This window comes from Humulus lupulus, chromosome 5 (assembly GCF_963169125.1).
Source record: "Humulus lupulus chromosome 5, drHumLupu1.1, whole genome shotgun sequence".
Classification (NCBI taxonomy): Eukaryota; Viridiplantae; Streptophyta; class Magnoliopsida; order Rosales; family Cannabaceae; genus Humulus; species Humulus lupulus.
In genome coordinates, this window is record NC_084797.1 from 171,105,019 (window position 1) to 171,128,022 (window position 23,004).

The window sequence follows — 23,004 nt, forward strand, 5'->3', positions numbered from 1 at the left end:
TTAAACATAGTCACATATATAACATATTCATACTTAGAAATTAGCATAATTAAATCATACAAGTACCATAAATGAGTATGTTGAGCGTACACCTTACGTCCACTCTTCTTACCTTGATAACAACAATGATCCACACACACTAACACGTCCTTTCAAGTATTCTTAGCGAGCCCAGACATATCATATAACATCAAAAGGTTTAAAGCCAAACCAAAACTGTAACGACCCAAAATCGCTAATAAGGCTTAAGGGCCTTGATTAGTGTGCCAGGAGGGCATGTTGGGATTGATGTGTGATTTTATGAGTTAAATGCATGATTATGATTTAAAGCATGTTATATGACTAATTGAACATTCGAGATGCATGACTACGTGGTTAGTATGCATGTTAGGTGAAATAAATATGCATGTGGACCCCGTTTGCATGATGATAGGGGTAAATTGGTAATTTTAGCCCGTCGAGGGCATATATGTGATAATTGTATTCTGTGAATTGTACCACATGAGTGTGGTGTTATTATTGTGATGCACGTGCCGAGACGGTCCTAGAGAGCAAGTTTACTTAAAAGTCACAACAGGATTTTATACCCGGCTTGGGAGGAGCCTAGGGGTACCTTGGGAATTGTTATGGTTAAATTGAGATTTAGCGGGTAATGGTTATTTGTGATTGAGTAACCTGGGTAACCATTAGTTACTGCTGAGAGTAACAAGTTTAGGTGAAAGAAATGGTAGAATTGCAATATAGGAGAAAGGACTAGAGTGCCCTTGAGGCTTAGTTAGCAAAGGGTTTTGATGAAGGGGTAAAATGGTCATTTGGCTGGGAATTAGATATGTTGCAGCTGGGTAATAAGGGGTACACGGTTTGGGGCTTGGTCATATGTTGGTTTTGATATAATTGGAAGAGAAGAAAAGCTAGAAGGAAAGCTAGGGCAATGAGAAGAAGAAGAAGAAGAGGAGTGATGGAGCTGAAATTGGAGACTTAGGAGATGAAGGAAGCTTAGGGTTGGATTCTTCATTCAAGGTAAGGATTCTAAGTAATTTAAGGCTTGTTTCTATTATGGTTTGAGGAATTTGAGCATGGTTTAAGTTTGAACTTTGAGTTTTTATTTTTCTGAAATTGAAATCAAAGATGTGGATTTTGGGGATTTGATTGTGTGTTTGGGATTCTTTAATGATGTTTTTGAGTTGTTAGATGGTTTATGTGGGGTTTTGAATTGGTTTTGGGGCTTGGGTACCTGCTTGGGATGATTTGGAGTGGTGTTAGCTCGGGGGAAAACGCAGGGAAAAACCCAGAAATCTGGGTTTCGCGTAGGAGCGTCGCGGCCCTGTTCTTGGGCACTGCGACGCGAGGCTATTTTTGGGCAGGGGGAGGCTTCTGACTTGCTAGGTGCCGCGGCCCTCTTGGGTAGCGCAGCGGCGCTAGGCCATTTTCAAGACTTGAAATTTTGCATTTTTGAGCTTTTACTCCGGGGGTTCGGGGGATGTTTCCAATGATTTGTTTTAGGAATTTGGGAGTCCCGAGAGTGTGGGATTGGTCCCGGGAAGTGGTTATGAATTGATTAGTATTAAAGGATGTTTCATGTGTGTTGTGACTAGGTTATTGGTGAGGCTCGTGCTTGAGGACCGTGCTCGCGGCTTTAGTGCATCAGGAAGCTCGGAATACAGGTAAGAAAACTATAACACCCGTAGGATGGGGCATGGGCCCATAGTGTGATTGCGGGGCACGACCCTATATTGCATGTTGCATGATGAGATGATTGCAGGGCACGGCCCTATATTGCATTACATGTTAGGGTGTAGATTTAAATGAATTGATATTTGTTTGAATGTTGTTTGAGATATACTATATGTGATTATAGTGGAATGATATGGCGCGGAGCCGAGAACGGCGAAAGGCCGAGAACGGCAGCGGGGCCGGAAGTAACACTTAGCACATGGGATGCTTATAGTCAGGGTAGGACCCAGAGGATACATGTGAGATCCTTACGGTGAGGACCGAGACCCCAGGCTGTGGTAAGGGTTCTGGGGCGGCATGGCCGTGTTTGCTTAGTCTAATGGTTGACTTGTTTATCTGTGGATTATCTGATATGATAAACTGTATAAATTGCATATGTTATGTTCTGCATGAGTTTTCTTGCTGGGCTTCGGCTCACGGGTGCTCTGTGTTGCAGGTAAGGGCAAAGACTGAGTCAACCAACCATGGGTATGGAGAGCGTGAAGCGACGCGTACATGTTTGGCCTGCCCGACTGCTTTGGTTGGGGGTTTATTTGAAAATGGCTGTAATAATCTACGATTTTTATAACTGATCAATGGTAAACTTATTTTAAGATGTAAATAGTTTTCAAACCTTATTTTGGGATCCCAAATGTTTAATACTAGAAGTTTTATTGAAACAACGCATTTTTCTAAGATTACAGCCTTAACTTTTAATTAGTCACACTTTTGTTTCAAAATCTCGGTTAGCGAGTTAAATGCACAAAGTTTTCCTTTAAAACTCACTTGGTAACGGCTCTAAGGAAGTAGGGCGTTACAAAAACCATATTAGAAATACACTCATGTCCCTCCTAGAGTTAATTAATACTCAAAATATCCTTAAGAAAGTCCTAAAACCCTACTGCACCAAACCTCAGACCAACAGATACCAAATCATAATAAAAAGAGTGACTCAAATCCAAAAAGAAATATCGTTTTTGGGAAATAGGCACTGTCGCTCCCATAGAGAGTTCTCTCATTCTGAGCGAGCACCGTGGTCGTGCCAGGGCATGGCCGCGCTCGTCGCGATTCTAGAAATTGGAGATGTGATTTTAAACCCAAATTCCAACCCCAACTCGTAAAGTTTCGACCCAAACCACCAATTCAAGCAACCTAACATGTTTCTAATACTTATAATGTAATTAAAATAAATCTAAAACATCTAATAAATATCCATTAATCAAAAGCACAGTCAACAACCCTTTTTCATCATCAAAACCTAAATCCACCATGAACCATAAATAACATGATAAAGAGAACTTGCAAATTACCATTTCAGCCACCAATCGTAATTCATTTTCTCAATTCTTACTGCTAATCTGTCTAGTTCACCACCAAGGACCTCATCCAATTCCTTAAGCCTCAAAATAACCAAATCAAGAATGTGTGAAGAGCCTCTTGATCTGATAACCTAATTCTAAAAGACATGATTGACAATTGTGTAAACCTAATCTTATTTTTCCACAATTGATTAATTCTTAATAATCAATAATACACAATTACCATCCTACCTCCCATCTAAGCTTCGTTATGAATCCACTTAAGCCATTTTTAGTAACTTTCCTTAACCTAATACTTTTAACTTTCATATATTGCAATTTCTACAATAAAACTTATAATTCTACTTTGACCCCCATAACACAATTATTATATCATTATTGGCCCTTAACACTTGAAGGAACACATGTGTGATTGCACTAACAGATTCAAATCATAAATCATACATAAAATCATGCATATCAGATCACATATCTCATAAACACATGATTACAAAGTTTACCATGATTCTTTGGACCCAAGACAAAATTACCAAAATACCCATTATTAAAGGAAAACATATATTACAAGCACATTCCCTCCAAGTTGAGGAACCTGGATGCCATTTCCCATATCAAGGCTCATTATGAGAGCCACTAGGATGGCTACTTGATAAGGTGTGGCGAGAGTTAGAAATATCTCACTACAGCGTCCATGGCTTCGGGGTAGGGGCCAATCGCACCTCCAAGTTGGCGCTACGCTCCCCTTCCACCAGTACTTTGTGAACTTTATGAAGTTCGTGGAAATAGCTCCCTTTTAGCTAATCCCCAATGGTTACCAAGTTCTGCTAGGCTTGTACATTATGTACAAGCGACACAGTTGGCTCGAGCCTTCTCCAACACAGATCTCTACCTGTTTAGCTTCCAAGCATGCCTGAAGAAGAAAGGCAGTGATTTGGATGGGTTTTTACATCTTGATGAAGTACTCCCAATTCAATTATAAGGCTCCCCATCTCAACGGGAGCCATGCTCAAGACTTTAAGGAACATTTTTTCCATACCATGGGGTTTCCCACTCGGGCCAACCCCACTTTGTTGCTGGACTTTGCTAGAGTTGGTAAGTCATGTCATTATTCCTTGAGAAGGTCTTAGAATTAGGTTCTTCTTGCTTGCACATTTTTTTCTCGCAGCTCTTTTCTTTCGTACTCCATGGGTGGATGCCTTCCAATCTCGGCTGGAGGAGATGAAAGCATTCCCTTATGTGGAGTTGGATTTGAGTCAATTGGTGATGGCCAAGAACCTCATCTGGGTAGGCATTCTCCTAGGGGGTCAAAATATCAGGAACATGGACTTCACCAATTTTTGGGCTTCTCAGGAGTCCAAGGACCGGCTGAGAGGCATATCGAGTGGGTTCGGTATGTTGGCCAAGCAGTTGCATGTTCAACAATTGGCGATTGAGCATGTGGCAAGTTCTCGGGCGATACAAGCGCTCTGTGAAGGTCGCCTCGAGCAGGAGATCAAGGAGAAGATTGAAGTGGGAGCGTCGCTGCTGGTGGGAACTAGAGCCTCCACCTCAGACTGGGGTAAAACCCCTCTCATTCTCTTTCATGCTCGGACAGTTGAGTAGGGTCTAAGTCTGGACCACGTATGGGTGTCTCCTACTATCCTTAGATTTGGCTTTAATGGTGATCACCAGTGGACCCTAAAAGACTACCATAACTATTTGACATGATCGATTATTATCTTCAACATCCTCAAAATTGCATGCATCACCGTGGCTTTGTACCTCTCGACCGCATAACTTGTTTCCAACCATCCTAGTTTTGTTAGTACGAGTCTAATGCAACCAGGGAATTTGGTCAGCTGATGAGTGCCTTTACTCACACATAGCTCCACCTAGAAGAGCCATCTACTGGTGGGGCTTCCTAAGAATCTCAAGCGTTCTCCCTGTAATGTCCCAAATTCCCTAATGCGGCTTAGTGCTTGGATTAGGGGGCCAGGAGGGTCATAATTGATTTAATGTGTTATTATATGATTATATGCATGATTATGTGCATTGTATTATTATATGGCTATATTTGTATATTTATGTGCATGTGTGTGATATATGGGTGAGATCACATTATTATTTGATTATGTTTGAGCTATTCGGCATGAGACGATCCTAGGAAGAAAGTTAGTGGTTTGGTCATAACGGGGTTAATTACTGGGCTCGGGGTGAGCCTAGGGGTAATTTGGTGCTTAGTATATTACTGGGATTGAGCGGGTAATGGGATATGATTTGGTAATTATTTGAAGATATTGGGAATGCCGGGAATTGGAGGACATTAATTATGATTAGCGGGGTAGGTGAAAATGACGACATCGCCCTTGGGTGGCTTTGAAGGTTTTAGATGGCCCTAGGGGAATTTTTGTCATTTCAGGCCATTACGTATACTTAACTAAGGGTTGGCTGTAGAAGGATCTAAGGAAGAAAACATGGCACCTTTCTCTCTCTTCTTTATCAATCCTACTCTCTCTCACTCGGTTGATTTTTGAAGCTTGAACTTTAGGAGATTTGAAGCTATTTGAGCTAGGTTCTAGTTTGAGAAAAGCTTAGGGATAATTCTATGTTTGAGGTAAGGATTCTAAGCTTGAAATTTGAAGTTTTACTCTATTTTTAAGGTTATCTATAAGCTTGATAGTTTGATCTTGGAATTGGGTATTTGGTGGTGTTTTAAGTGTTATGAGCATGGGTTTTATTGTTAGATTGGTGATAATGTTGTGTTGGGGTTTGGTTTTGATATTGGGATTGTTGGGTTGTGTTTTTGGTTGAGTTTGAATTGAGAAAAATGCAGGGGAGCTTGGTTCGCGGGGTTAAGTCGCGACCATGTTCATGGGTGCTGCGACTTGAGCGAGCCCCTGAGCCTTCATTAGGCTCTGTCTGGCAGGCGCACCGCAACCCTCAAGGGCAAGTCGCGGCTCGCCTCTGGCACACAGACAGGGGGCCTGTCTATCTAGGAGGCGCGCCACGACCCATGGGGGCATATCGTGGCCCGCCTATTGTTTTTGAGCCAAGCTTAGTTTTATTTAGTTTTAAGCGCGGGTTTTCAAACCTTAAGGCTCGGGATCGAATCTACTACCCATTTTAGTAGGATTCGAGGTCCCGGGGGCTTGGACTTGGTCCGAGAATCTTTTATTACTCATTTTATTGATGGGATTTCATATTTGGTTATGATTAGGTGACCGCTAAGGGCCTAAGGCCAGGATCGTTCTCAAGGGTCGTTCTTAACTTATTTTACACTTAAGTCTGAGGTAAGAAAACTGTACCCATTATGTGACATACATGATTATCGTTGAAGCATGTTGATTGCTCTATATTTGGATATCTGTTGCATTATGAATGCTTGAATGCATTGTTTATCTCAGCATGCACTGACTAATTAGTCAAAAATGGCAATGGTATTAAGTGCTGGTCATGAAGCTCTAACTTATCAGTCAGGATCGGCAATAGTACTAAGCGATGGTCGTATGGAATTCACTTATGAGTCAAGAGCGGCATTATCGCATTGAACGTTGGTTGATATGATTAGATCTAATCAACAAGAGCATTATATGCTCGTCCGACCTATTGGGCGAAGAAAACTAAAGCGCTTGGCTAGTTTATGGCTAGTTACTCAAAGCCAAAGCTAAAAAGCTCAGGTGACTTGATGGTCACATGGCTTAGGGCGCAGGACCCCGGGATGTCTTATTAGTCATCTGTTCAACCCCAGGATGTCTTATTAGTCATCTATTCAGGGCGCAGGACCCCAATGACTTAAAATTCATTAATCCAAGGCGCAGAACCTCAGAATGACTTAACAGTCATTATTTGATTAGGGCTGTAAGCCCCAGAATGATCATTTATTAATACTTGTTTACATGTAGTAATAAGTTTTCTTGCTAAGCCTTGGCTCATGGGTGCTATGTAGTGCAGGTAAAGGGAAAGATAAGCTTACCCAGCCTTGAGTGGAGAGATTAGGTGGCAATGTGTACATATGCAGTCGCTGGACCACCATGACCAAGGTGTTTCAAGGGAACTAGGGTTTAACCCTATTTTTTCCGCTTAGGTTGGCATATTGTAACTTTTGAATTGTAATGAACATTTTATATTGTAAACAAATTTGTAAACACTTTTATGGGATCCCGTGTACAGCTGTAGACGCTCAGTATTTCGCGCCCACAAAAGAACCAAGTCGTGTGTTAAGGTCCCTTAAAGGCCTACATGCATGCTTGAGCCACGAGACGCTCGGGGCGCGACCCTCTCACAACGGCCTCGCATGCCTAAGACTGTGCCCCACGAGGCGACATGCTTGCGAGGTCGCCTTGCATACTTAGACGTCCGGGGAGGCGACGTGCTTATCGCCTATGCCCGTGGGGGGCCTCGGGGTGCTCCAGGCATCATATGCCAAGGACCCAAGACCCCCACCTTATGCCTTGAGACCCCAATGCTTAGAGGCTCCAGTACGAGTCGAATGGAACATATTTGTACGATATAGTACTGGGTACGGCCGTTAAGACATTGTATGTCGAGTACGGACACCCGTACCAGTGGGGGAGTGGGAATGCAGGGACAGGAGTAATAACCCGTACGTCTACAGCCAAGGGTCATAGTCGACACCACTACCACCTGCGCCACTATGCGTGTCACCACTCATCAGACATGGGTACGGACAAGTAGTGGAGGCATCCTCCTGACACCTGCCCCTGTACTGGATGTACGACCACAACCTCTGAAGCCACTCTCTTGACATAGTACTTATGTACCACTTGGTCTCCTGGACCACCATGTACCCAGGGCCATTAGAGCCTACTATAAAATGAACTCTAACCCCACCTGAAAGGGGGTTGGAAAATTTATTGTAGCAAAGGCTTGAGAGTGAATGAAAGATTGATTTCTCCATTGCTATTCTGTCATTGTTCTTAGTTATTACTTAGATTTCTACAGCTCTTTTATTGACGGTCCTTACTTAATAATTTTTTCCAACTCAGCTTAGTTGACGAGTTCTCACCGTCAACAACAGCTTAACATTTTTAATAAAATATCCATTCCTTTTGACCGAAATTTTGACCCTGGCCATTAATAACACTTAGATGCACGTTTATGGCCTAATGACTCATTTAGCAAGTTAAGCACTATTTAAAATACACAGTGTGACAGTCTTGGTTATCCAGAGAGTTACACTCGCCTTATTCCTCGACAACTTTATTTATTTGTTTTTGTTTCTCGTACATATTATAACACTGTTTTTATCTTGCAGAACAAATGAACTTTGCTGATCTCTCCTGCAAACCCATCTAAGCTTCCTCAGGCATGGAGAGGAAAAGAGACCCTGGTAGGAAGTACAGCCCTCCCAACCATCCAAACGATGAAAGACCAGTGATGCATCCATCGAGGAGCCTGGGGAAATGCCTGACATCCCCGTACTAGAGGTGTCTTCCAGTCATACACCTCCAGAGTAGCATAGTGTGGTGCCAGGAGTGTCCCACTGCCATGCATCTCGATTAGGCGTTTTGATTCTCTTGATATACTCGAGCATTAAGAGGGGAAAATGCTTGAGAAGTACAATGCTATGGTCAAGCAATTCAATGCTTGATTGGAAAAGGGGAATGCCATAGTCCACGAGTTGGGAGCCTTCATCCGCCAGCTCAAGCCTCATAAGAGGCCAGAGCCTTGATAGACCCCTATCGAGCGTGAGCAGCTGGAGAGCCTTTTACCGAGAAACTCTGCTTTTTTATTGACCCTCTAGCAGCAAAACTCCTCCAGGGTGTGAGTTGCACTATGTGCGACTTGACTACAAGAAGGTATGCCCAGTTGGGGGTGACAATGAAGCTTCCCTTCTCTCCTCCTGCCAGTGGTTGACTATAAACACTACAATAAAAAATGCTTTTAATAAGACCAAAAATGTGTTATCAAAACATACCATAACACTTTTTGACGTGTTAAGACCGACTATGTTATCGTAGGTCAGGGTACTTTACATAACACTTTATCATTGTTATACAGATGTGTTATTATACTGTCAATGATAACACACTTTCTGTGTTATTTTAATTAATAGATAAGTGTTTAATTATATTATTTATAGTCGATTATATAACACATTTCAATACTTATAAATTTGTGTTATACTACACTTTAGTATAACACTTTTTTTGTGTTATACTACACTTTAGTATAACACATTTTTTGTGTTATATAATGAAGTTTGCATAACAAAATTTTTTACTTATAAAAAGTGTTATTGTAATAAATATTATAACACATTTTTCGTATTATTTAAATATTTAGAGAAGTTTAAATTTTCATTATATATTCATTTATATAACACTAATTTATTCTATTATATTTTTATTTTTTATTTATATAATTAAAATTAGCTTTCTAATATATACTAACATCATCAAATGAACTTGAATTTCAAATAACAAAAAGTAAAAACATTCAACATTGTATTAACAATCCACAAATTAGTTTAAAACATTCAACATTGTATTAACAATCCACAAATTAGTTTAAAACATTCAACACTGTCATCAACAACAAAATGTTCTTTAAGTATTCAAGTAGTCTTAAATATTCAACATATTGAAAAGTTACTACTTTCAGTACAAAATATTCTACAACTGCCCAACACAAAGCCTTCAAAATTAAGTATCCTTTTCTATTTCGCTTGTCACATCTGCAAAATAAACAAAGAAATATTTTATTGTTATTATCTAGCATCACAAATTACTTCAAGAAAAATGCTATGGAAATTATTTCCAAAAGAGGACACCACATACAAAATAATGAATTCACAACTACACCAAAGCAAACAAAGGAACCAAACACTAAATTATAAGACATTGGTTCTTTTTTTAGTATGAAATCATGTGTTCGTGTATATGTGTGAGAGAGAAAGAGAGGAAGGAAATGATAGATAAGTTAAACAAAATTTATATATGTACCATACTAATCCAACCATAATAGTAATAAAATTGTTGAGATTAGCTTTTGGGACCTAGCAACAATAAAAAAGAGATAATAGTGATAAATACTAAAAACAAAAATCATTAACATGCTACTGTACAAATTGAAGGTACCAAAATCACCCTTCATGAGTCAAAGTTTGCCATAATCTATACAAGAGATTGTGAAATAAAGAATTTGATTGTAGAGTGCATAACAATAAATTGACAGACCTCGTGAACTACTATAAACTACTATAGAATCACAGAAGAATACAATATTTTGATCCTAAATTATTATAAATTCACTCTTTATCAACATAACTCAAGAAAAATTAAAATATAAGCATGTCATGCTGTTGAAAACATCTTCTCCAATATAAAATTTCATCCAACAATGCCTACATGAATGCAAGCATCATCTTAAGTCCAGCCATTCAGAAAAGAAAGTAGATATAGCATGGTGTTGTGTCTATCAAGAAATCAAAATGATCTATTTTTATTGCCTAAACTAATTAAAGTTCCAACTGCAGCTTTTAAAGCAAAAATAAACAAGAACTTAACTTCCGATGACACACATTATATGCAAGTACCAAAATACTTTGGAGGAAAACAGGATATCAAACCTTATGATATGTCATTGTGGAAAATGGCATACCAGTGATGATTACAGCTTGGTTAATGATTCCAGCAACTGATGTTGTCTCCCTCAGCATCTGAGTTTCTGAAATCCCAACTCTTTTATGTTTTCACCATGGTTTTTTAAGATGTCTACGTTCGAGAAATCTAGCTTGAATCATAGTCAATGTACCTAGTATAAGAGGATGATATTGAAAGTGATTGAACCCTTTAATAACCTGCCAAGAACACCAACAAAACCAACCAGAAAAAAGAACAAACACAAACAAGAAATAATGCCAGAAACAGAAACAAATCACAAACTTTAATGAATGATAGAAACAGTAGTCAAAAGAACACCACAATATACATGGTTCAGTGGAATTGGCCTAAGTGAGTTTTCACTATGATCAATCTAGAATAATTACAAGGCTTCAGTACAAAGAGAAAAGTTCTCAGTTTTAGCTTTCTTTGAACAAGCTTCTCACAAGAACTCCAACCTCTATAACTCACTAAACTCTCTCTTTTTCTCTTCTTTTACTCTTAGTGCTCTCTAAATCTGTGTACATAAACAATGATGCAAGGTTCACTTATATACGTGCACTAAAATACAAAAGAACCAACCCGAAAACAAAAGTAAAAAATCAACTTAACTAACTCTGTGGCTAAACCAAAGTAAGTGAACTTGAGGAATCTTGTTAAAATAGTTATGGTCACTAGCTGTTTTAACCACTTTTTGATAGCCTAGATACACAATAAATATGTTATAGTGATTCTTCTTATTACATGTTGACATAATTCTTTAGTACTGAAAATGAGAGGCAGACATTGAAGAGGCAGCAGCACTGAAAATGAGAAATAAATAATGCATGTTCATTAAAAAGTACTTGTGTAGGAGTTCAAAATACCAATTGTTAATGAGCATAACAAGTACCCACCTTCTAAATGAAGCAAAGTCGATAAAGACATCAATAGTAGGGTGTGCGGCACAAGCTGCTTCAATGCTACATTTATTCAATTTATGACTGTCTAAGAATAAAATCAAAGCAAATAAAGATGTATGAAACATGAAACAGAACATGAGAAAAAAAAGGCATACGATGAATGGACTGGGATGGCTATTTCTTCTTGACCAAAAAAGAGTTTCTAAAATCCCTCAACATCTGGGTTAATGATTCTAGCAACTGATGGTGTCTCCCTCCCTACGTACACAAGAATATAAAATATATATATATATTACTACTAGAGCTAAAACATAATTAATTCTAAGAAAACAAACTAGCACAATTATCGTGTACATGTTATTTTCAAAACTGGGTTGTCAATTTGTTCCAATGCATGTTGGTTTGTTCTGCAACCAATTCAACAAACCCAAATTTGAGACTAAGTGGCATGAAAGAGTAGATGTAGAAAGATCATGTAAAATCTTGCTATAGAACCAGTGAAGTTCTTTTATTTTTTGAGTTCAATATAAGGCAAGCATTTATAATCAAATAATAAAACTAAACACAATAAATGAGGGAAAATATGGCCTAATATAAGACAAGCACTTTCAACTTACAAGCATCTTAAATCTAGGCTTCCTTGGCAATATTTTTATCATATAAAGTATATTTTAGCCACTAGTTAAACCTCTGTTTCGAAAACAAAAATATTGAGCATAACAATACATTTTGGATATTTTGATTAACAAACAATCACTTTTTCATAGAATAGTTGCAGCTGTGAAATTTGAAATTTTTTTGCATGAACCCAACAAATGCAACCAGTCCAGGACAGAGAAAAAAGAGCTAAACTGAGTGTAATGGGATGTGATAAAAACACACTAAAAAAAAACCTAATGAGAAAAAACACTTTCCCAAAAAGGAGCAACTCAAACCATATTTTAAACAACTCAAATATTAAGAAACAAAAACTGGGAATAAGAAATTATTATGCAGGCACCGCATTACTTCAAAAACATAAAGCATGCATAAAGTACAACATAGTATTACTGTCTCATGAGCAGTCTCCTGAAAGAAACCATCAGAATAACTTAGAGGGGCAAAGGATATAGAAAAACTGTTGACAACATAGTATTACTGTCTCTAATTCTCTACTCATACAGTAATAAAAAAGGAAAAAGAAAATCTTTTGGATAGCTAAATTATTTCATCACTGGTGTTACATAAGATTATATTTAAAACAATTGATATTTTTTCTAATGGGGAAAAAAGAAATGAGGCATTTCTAACCTGAGGAATATATTTGATGACTGTCATAAAGACTTGGATTGAGCTGAAAACGGAAAGAATCAGTTCCAAGTCAGAAAGTGAATCAATAATATATTTCATAGAAAATGGAATTTAGAAACCTAAATCTAATTATGATAAAGCGATTAAGCCAATAAATCGAAGCAAACAAATGCTTTTATCATCTAGCTTTCCAATGTTTTTTAATCGAACTGAATTGTTTGAAACTCAAAATTCAGAACAAAAGAAAAGGAAAGGTAACTAAAGAATGAATCTTACTTAAAAATGTTAATCAACCAAAGTCAGGAATGGTTTGGCAAAGCAATGAAAAAGCAAACTCTAGCAGCTAACCAAACAATAGAGACAATTGCTAGAGTAATCTTAGAGACAGTCTGACCTCCACGCTGTATAAATACAAAGCCATCATCACCAACAAAAGGTAAAATTCAAAAATAGCAATGCATAATAACATAATTACCACACCAAAACAATAAGGCTCCTCAATCAAGAAGAAGAATCTTACTTCATAGATTGCAATTTGAACTATGGATCAAAATTGAAAACAGCAGCTAAAAAATTCATCTTTTTTTTCCAAATAAATTTCATTAAAGTTACAGTTGAGAACTCTAAGTATTGATTTAATTATGCATAAGACTCCCCATTTCGTATATCACAGTCAACATGACTAGAGTGCAAATATTAATCAAATGTACTTTGTACTTTTCACACTTGTGTTTATTTAGATATCACACGAACAACGACAGCCAAAAATTGAATACCTTGTCACCCCATGATTCAAGAAACTCTGTATGTCTCAATGTCTTCAGTTAGGTAAAATCAAGAAAATTAAAGGAGAAACTATATAATGAGAAGTAAAATCATGTTAATTTGAAGGAGAAACTATACATGACCCTGAAATTTTCATAGTATTAAAACAAAAGTGACCTTCCAATTTGAAATTCAAGTTATAAATGCTAACCCAAATGCTGAAAAACAAAATCATATTTACAAATTAAAAAAATAAGGCTTGCTCTCTAATAAAAAATTTGTTCTATTCATACTAGTCTCAAGAATTACATGCTATAAAGTCTATTGTTTACTTGGTAAATTATTTTATTTTGAAAAATAGACCAATCATAAACTAAGCAAAGTGATAGAAGTCAAAGATAAATTAAAGCATAGTATTTACATAAAGTAATATTTGATAGAAATTGTTTTTTTTGTGCTGTTCAAATCAGAAAGCTAATAGCCCAAAAGATAGCATTGTGTTAAACCATCAAAAAACACAAAAGAGAAACAATAAGCTAAGAGATGAACGAAGAGAAAATTCCACTGCCAAATAGAGTATCCGCTATCGCTGAATTCCAAGACCACTAACAATAGAGGTACAAAACTAAAAAATAGCTTATAGGAAAAAAAAAATAGAATAGAGTTTCTTCTATTTTTGTAAGCAATTAGTAGATTGAAGCAAACAAGGTTCAAAAATAGATCCCCACTTTTTAATTATCTTTCATTCCAATACAAAATAGCAAATCAAACTCATAGACACGCTTCAACCATTATCAAACATAACCATTATAAATAAGTAAGCAATCCAATTCACCAACATGCATTACAGTAGTCATTATGCTAAGTCGAGCTAATTCCAGCAGCCATGCTAAGTAAAGGTAAGACCATTTTTGAACTATTGATTGGCCTTTCTTTCAAAAAATTTAAGTTTTGTAACTTTGTACAGTTTTGAGTTAAGCTATTTTGTTGAAAGGAGAATAAAAATATAATTTATCAGTCACTTTTTCTGTACAGAATGAAATTTCATTTACTGAGACTGTCAAGCAAGAACACAAAATCAAAAAGAACAAATATATATAAAAGCCATCCATAAGTGTGCCAATGTAGAACTTAAAACAATGATTACCATGTCAAGACAAACTAATTGAATATTTTTCACACAACTAAATTCAAAAGGGAGATAGGGGCATTGGTATGAAGATTAAATGCTTTAATTCAATGGACCATTCATATACCAAACCACATTGGAACATTAAGAGGTTTAAGTTCTGGTTTAGAGTTTCAAAATCATGTCTTGTAACTCATCTTGCAAGGAATTAATATATCCAAATGATTAAACATCTGAACTTTTTGTAGGTGATTTCATTTCTAACATTTCTTTTAGGTGGTTTTCGAAGAGAAACATACTTCAACTCCTTCATTCATAGCACTCACAACTGATGCATACTTGCATCGAAGAAATTTCAACTATAAGAAAATCCAAAAGTACCACTAATGCACTTTTATTTTATACTAAATAAGCCATTTGTTAATAAGCATCATCTTAAATCGACTATATATGAATAAGAGCAAAAATATAAGAGAAAATATTAGGCCAAATGTGACTTGAAGTAAATCAGCAAAAGCAACCAAGAATGAATACAATAATACATTTTTAATAGATTTATTTTACTGTGTTATGGAAAGTAGACTTTCTTGTAGTGAAAAGCAAACCAAGTTAGTCTCAAATTATAAAATATCCATGCTTTGTTGGAGAACTATAAAATTATTTATATGAAGTTTCTTAGTGACTTTCCCTTCCCAGTGACTTTTTGTTATTTTGTTTCTAATTAGTTCATTTATTTTGAATAAAAAATGAAACTAATACTTCCTTCTGGGATGTGTGAGTTTTTTTGGAGGTGTAATAGGTACCAAAATTATCCAATAAAAAACGTAAAATTTTGTTAAGAAGTTAACTAGAACAACTACTTACTTATTAGCTACTGTATTTGAAATTTAATTACTTGATGCTCAAACAATTGAGTACATAATTAGAGCAGAAGGACAATTGTAATAATTGAGTACATAATTAATCAACTTTTTAATTAATGTGGTGAGACTTTATAAAAATTAATTACAGAGAATAATTGAATCAACAAACAATATATATTATATGCAAATTAAATAATGTACATGTAATGGCTTCTTTTATTTTATTTTTGTTTGTTTGAGAAATGTAGTGGCTTCTTTATTATGTACATTAAAAAAGACAACTTGCAAATTACTAGAACACCTGCACTAGAAACCAACAACACAAACTACAATTCATAAACTAAAAAACACAGGAAATGACAGAGAAACAACTACTACCAGAATAGACTAAGCATTGTAATCATTGACGTTATTATTGTCCCAATCCACTGAACCAGAAAATACCACTTTTTTTAGCATACTCACAAACATGCTTTGGATTAAAAAAAAACACTTTGGATTAAAAAAGCTTTGGGAATTTATGTTTGTTTTGTTTAAAAATTATTTGAAATCCCACAAAATTTTCACTGCTCTCATTTTTTTCCTTCTTCATTTTCAAATTTGTCTTCATCTCTCTCTCTCTCAAAAAAGAAAAAAGAAAAAAAAAAAAAAGAGAACTCTAGGCAAAGAACACCCATACTGCTTTTGTCTGTGCACCCAACCAAATCAACCAAGACTTGTTAAAGACAAGGAAAATTCCTAAATCTCAACAGAATTGCAAGACCAAATGTAGGAACTTCTTTTTTATATTAACTGAACTTGAAGATGAGAAGAAAACCGTGGGATTAGCAATAGAAGGCTCAGAGCTAAATCATGTTCACTCATTACTAAATCAAGTAGACTTGAAAAGAAAAGCTCAAAATAATGAATCTCCTTTACTCTATTCCAAATAACAGAGGTATGTTTTAGATAATGTGTATTTTAGGAACTAATTGATTACCATAAAAATAGAGCAATTAGACTAAGAGACAAAAGGATTTGAATCATATCCTTGATCATGGGAGCTTTAATTTTTTTCTACGAAATAACAATTAAACAAAGCAACATTGTTAACTACTATTTTAAAACGTATATTGTTCACTGAGACTAGGCATCTTTTCTATCTCCTCCACCTTTCTCTATCTCAAGACTTATATTATTAGCCTAGAAATATATATCTCACCCTCTAAAACTATCTTGAATACTTCATTAAACCAAAGGGCTCATACAGCATATTCTATTTGTCCAAGCTCATAATGTATATACAGTTTCTTTGCATCATTTTGTCATACACTTGTGGGGCATTGACCATTAGTTCAAGATTAACATAGACCACATTTACCTTACACTACCTCAATACAAACAAACATTCCAAAAACTAACCCAGAACTTTTTCAAAGAAGCAAAGGACAATAGATATAAGGCAAGAAAACCTACCTCTGGAACCAGAGCAGAGGAGACCGACGGCAGATTAGCGGCGGCGTGCAGCTTCAACAATCCTTCGAGTGCCTTGGGTTCAATATCACTGTATTGTTAAAAAATAAGAAATTCGGGTAAGAAGAAACAACACTTGTAATACTACTACTAAACAAAAACCATTTTAGAATTTTTTTTTTTTTTTTTGGGTTATTGGGAGAAAAAGATATGAAAGCAAGGTGGGATATTTGAGGGATCAGACACAAATATTGCTATATCCATCCGTATTATAAAATACATGCTACAAGTACAACTAAAATACAAACAACATTACCTCACTGGACCGAGAAGCAGAGATGGCTTGAGCTGAGCAATGGCAATGGAGAAACTCGATGATGCAGAAGCCGAGCTGGGTTTTTACAGGTCTTCCCTGGGAGGGGATCGATGCAAGGCTTAGGGAAGGAGAGGAGAAGAAAATGGTCTACGTGGCTGAACTGGTATTAAGGTGTGATATATAGACAAACTGGGCAGTACAAAAATAATCTCATGAAATAAGATATTTGTTTGGGTTTGGTCCCTTTATCGTCATCTCATCACCCTTCCTAGAATCTATGTTTACCAGTACTAGAAAGGGAGATTCTATTTTTGTTAAGGGGTGGTGGTGAGAGAACGAAGGCATACAAGATTTCTAGGGCTTCGGAGAGAGATTGGAAATTTGTAGAGAGACATAAAGTTGGGTAAAGAAAAAAAAAAGTAAAGCTTATCAGTAGCGTAAAGAGGGAAAAATAGAAAGAAAAAAAAAGCACCAACTCCCAAAATTTTAAGTGTCCCGCCCATAATTTCATTCCCACATAACATAATACTTTTTTAATAGTATTATATTCTAGTGTTGTAGTAAGCCTATTCTGTTGTAGTGAAAGGTATTCTCTACTCTTCATTTATCTAATTTTCTTCTCCAATTGTGATACTGACTTGTCTTGTTTTATATTTCCCACTGTAGCGTTCCAAAATTTTTACTTAGCTAGATGGTAGTAGTTGTTAGTAGTAGTTTGTAGTATGTTAGTTTCTGTGGATTTTGGTTCAAGTCGGGACTTACTTGGAAACTCATAGCAACAGTTATAGATTTTATAAGTTTAACCTATAGTTTAGAAATATTAATTATAACATAATGTTTGATTAATATTGCTGGTCCTAGAAATATTATTTATTATAACCTAAGGTTTAGATAGAAATTTTACTTAGCTAGATAGTAGTAGTAGTAGTTAGTAGTAGTTTGTAGTATGTTAGTTTCTGTGGATTTTGGTTCAAGCCGGGACTTAGTTGGAAACTCATAGCAACAGTTATGGATTTTATAAGTTTAACCTATAGTTTAGAAATATTAATTATAACATAAGGTTTGATTAATATTGATAGTCCTAGAAATATTATTTAATATAACCTAAGGTTTAGATAGAATTATTAAGAATGTGACACTTGTCATAATTATATTTATTAAGGATTTAAGTATTTTTGATGAATAGTTTAATTAAAAGAAAGATCTAGAAGCTCTAGAACCTTCCAGCAACTGTTAGGATCACGTTTTGACTTAGTCAAAGCTGTTTAATCAATTCAAAATATGCTGAAAAAGTGCAAATACGTGTTTGATATATCAACGTATGGCGATATATCGCAGCTATAGGGGCCGATATTTTGCCTACGGAAGATATGGAAAGCACATCGACTTCGCACGAACAAACAATTAGGGCTTGGGAAAATGTTCTAGGCGATATATCGCCCAGGGTAGGCGATATATCGCCCCTGGTGCATTTATTTTGAAAGTTTGGGATTTTAAATTTTAAAAACAGCCTTAACCACTTGGACCTGCCTCTAAACGATTTTGACCGAGTTCTGGGCATCTGTTGAATGAAAATTCAAATCTTTTTCATTTATTTATTCAAATTAAAAGGGGTTAGTTTCACTCCTTGAATTCTATAAATAGGACCTAGTACTCAACCATTTCCTTCATTCATTCAACCATTTTTCAGAGCCTCCAAGCTGCTAAGGTTACAATAGAGAAAAACACTCGGGTTTTGGTTTAAAAATCTTTTCCATTCTAAGCTTTTCTAAACACTTAGGAAGTAATATATAGTGTTATTTTGGTATCGAGGTATAGATCAAGCCATAAGATCATTCAAGGTATTCTTATCCTTAAGTTCAGTTTTTCGTAGTTCTTTAGTTTTCTTTTATTTTCTTTCAGTTCCTAACTATTGTTTATGATTCTTGGTTAGGTGTTAAGTTTCTTGAAACTTAAGGTTCTTTTTGGTAAGTTTCTTCTTGGATGATTTAGTTTTCTTTTCATCTCTTTTTCTTTAGAAACTCATGGTTTTACTGGTTGTTTTAGGAGTGTTCCAAATCCTGTTCTTGTTCCCAAATATCTCAATTTTTGGTAAGGAAAATAGGATAGATTTTATGTGTTTATATGTTTATGTTATGATATGTTTTATGCTATAATATGTATATGTATAAATATGTGTTTGTAGTCCTTGGGCATATGACTTGCTTAGAGAGCAAGCCCCAAGAATATGTTTTGTAGTCGCTTGGGCATATGACTTGCTTAGATAGCAAGCCCCAAGAATTTTTATCATTTTCATGGTTTAGAGTTATGATTTACCCTACCTCGATTAGTATACAGAGGACCTAGATGGGTTATCATATACTATAGTTGTGATCTAACCCACCTCGATTAGTAGACAGAGGACATAGATGGTTTTATCACACACCATGTTAATGAGTTAATGGCCATTAATATTGTAGTCCTATATGATATACGTTTTTATACTCATATGTTTTATAGTATATACTTTATGATATAGTCTCATGTTTATGATTTATGATATATGTTGTTAGTAGATTTTCCTTGTTGGGCATTAGGCTCATTCCTTTATTTTTAGCATGATGCAGGAAAATGAATATGGAAGGCGTGAAGGATTCGTGGTGGCTTGGCATGTGTGTTGAGGATGAATGGATTGAATGGACTGTGTGAAGATCGAGGATGACGTTGTTTAAGTCTTTTAAATTATGTTTGATGTATTTCTGCAATTAGTATTTAAACAATTAAAGTTTATGTTTTATGTTTTATAACAATGGGATCCCATACCATATATTATATACCATATCACATTTTATATTTTTACCTTATATTGTATTTGGTACAATATTTTTGGTTTTAAATAAAGTTATGCTATTTCTTATGTATGTATTCAAATTAGTAGCTATGTCATAGTAGTTTTTAATGGTCTGAGGTCTTAGAAATAGTCGGGTCGTTACAATTGGTATCAGAGCAACAGTTCATATGCATGTAGTTCTCATTGATACACACGCACAAGCTCTGAATCTAACCGCCAATGTAAGTGTTTATGTTTATTATGCTTATGTTTATGTTTATGTTATTAGCTAACGTTTTAGCCATTATGTTTTTAGTTAAGAATGGATGGAGCCTTGACCTATGAGGATATCTGAGCGATTAAGGCATTGAAAAGGATTAGAGAGCTAAGGAATATTGTAGGAGTGTTAGAAAGAATCACTCATAGATTAATCTTATTCCACAAGGAGATAGTTCATCTTCAGACTACTAAGCAAATTATGATGAGAGCTACGGAGCAATATGTCTTAGTAATTAGGCTTTTTAAAGTTTTTCCTTTTGTAATTTCAACTTTAGAAGAAATATGGGAGACTATAGATGATGAAGATGATTTACCAGTAGCCATGAGATATTATTTTCTTATACTTATGTTCACCTCTAAGTTGGAATTTCAATTCACTAATGAACAAAAGCATAGAATCTTTATGAATCTTCCCCAAGGTAATTTTGAGGCTCAAGATAATGAGGATTGTGAAGAAATAGATGATGATATGTTAGATGAAGGGTCAGACGTAGAAGAACCTGATTTTTAGATTCACCCTAGTTATGTTAGTTTATTTATTTATTATTTTTGCATTTATGATTGTACTTAGTGAAAACCTTTTTCCAAATCAATATTATTGTTATTTTTGAATGACATGTATGATTTTGATTTTTTTTTTTACAATCATAATAAATAATAAATTCAATAAATAATGACCAAGTTCGGTGAGGGTGGATACTAATCAATGGACCTAGTTCTATATTGAGTGTTTAGGGGGCCATAGTAGTGGGAACGATTTTACTGATCCTAGCCCTCCCTCAATATGGTTAACTTTGGAACAACGACGAGTTTCGAGCCTGAGAATTAAGTCATGTTGACCGCGTTTTTGGCCAACGACGTGTAGACGTCAAAAACAATAAAAACCTTCAAGAGAAATAAACGACACAAACGATTTTTATAGTGGTTCAGCCCCAATGTGTTGGTAATATCCTAATCCCCTTAGAGTTGTGATTATAGATCTACACTCAAGATCAGATGAACCTGAGTCAACTGAGTTTCTTCAGTGCAGATTACAAGAATACAAGAATTCTCTCAAATACAAGTACTCTCTCTTTCTAGAAAATTAGAATTCGAATCAAAAGTTCAAAAGTCCTCTTTATGATGCCATAAGCCTTGTATTTATAGGCTTAGGATCGTACAGATGATATCCCCCCATAATCAGGATATTTTTCTATTCTCATTATATTTAAATTACAATAATATTCAAAATATAACAGTATACTATATTCATGGGATAAACTGAGAGATTCCCGCGCAAGCCAAGACCGATTCTTGTTGAAGCTGTTTCTGGGATCTCTTGCGTAGCCCTGCTCTGTCTAGTCGATCCATGTCTCATTCAGGCTGGTCAGCCATATCTTCACTGGGCAGACACGCACCTGACTGGGCAGACATGCACTTGACTGGGTAGACATGCACTTGCCTGGGCAGACATGCACTTGGCTGGTCGGACATGGTCATGACCGATCGGCCAAGGTCATGCCTGGTCGGCCAAGCCTAGGCAGACAAACATGTGACTGGTCAGACAAGGTCATGCCTGGTCGGTCATGACACTTCTCTGGCCAGTCAAAATTCTTCATTGGTCTACTGGGTCACTCTTAAGCCAGGTCACCCAACCACTCCTTGCCATTTTTCATTTCTATTGCCACATCATCGTTTTCAAATTTTGGGGATACCAAGTCATATAGGATGATTAGAAATAGACTTAGAAAATAATAAAGATGGCAGATTTTCTAAGTATAGAAACACACCCTAATTATAAAGAAGACTTGCATAATTTTTCATATGAAATCATAACAAATAGGTCCGAGTTATGTTTTCTTAGATTAAGTTTTGCCTTAGAGCCTATTAGGGTAAGTTCTAACACGCTTTTTCTCGACTGTTAGAACTTTGCTGAAGATGTCGCTCAGAAGATCTGCACGCATAGCTGGAAATGCCTCCAGCGCCGCCAATGAGACTAATGAAGCCCCTCTAGTACGAAGAAAGGGAACGCGTGCTACCAATGCTGCTGCTAATAGAAGTGCACCGCCTCTGGTTGACAACACCGCTGAGATTGTCCGACTATGGCAACAAGTGGAAGAACTGCTGCAACAACAACGACAACAAGCTCAGTCGTAGCCACAGACTCAGACTCAGCCCCAGCCTAAGCCTCAGCCGCAACCGCAATCTTAGCCAGCAGTTCAGGCACCCCAACAAGTAGGTCCTTATGGGGGATGGCCAATGGCGAACTATGCACCTTACCCAGCTCAATACATAGAGCCAATCTACGAGTTGTTTCATAAACTACACACTCCAAACTTTGAAGGGACAACTGACCCCTTCGAGGCGGAAGAATGGCTCAAGAATGTAGAGCCGATCCTAGCACACATGAACCTCAGCAACATGGATCGCATATCATGTGTTTCGTCTCTTCTAAAGAAGGATGCTAGAATCTGGTGGGATTTAGTACAGTAGACTCACGACGTCACCACCATGACATGGACTAGATCTGTGGAGATATTTCATAAGACGTACTATAACTTAGTAGTCATCGCTACGAGGGCAA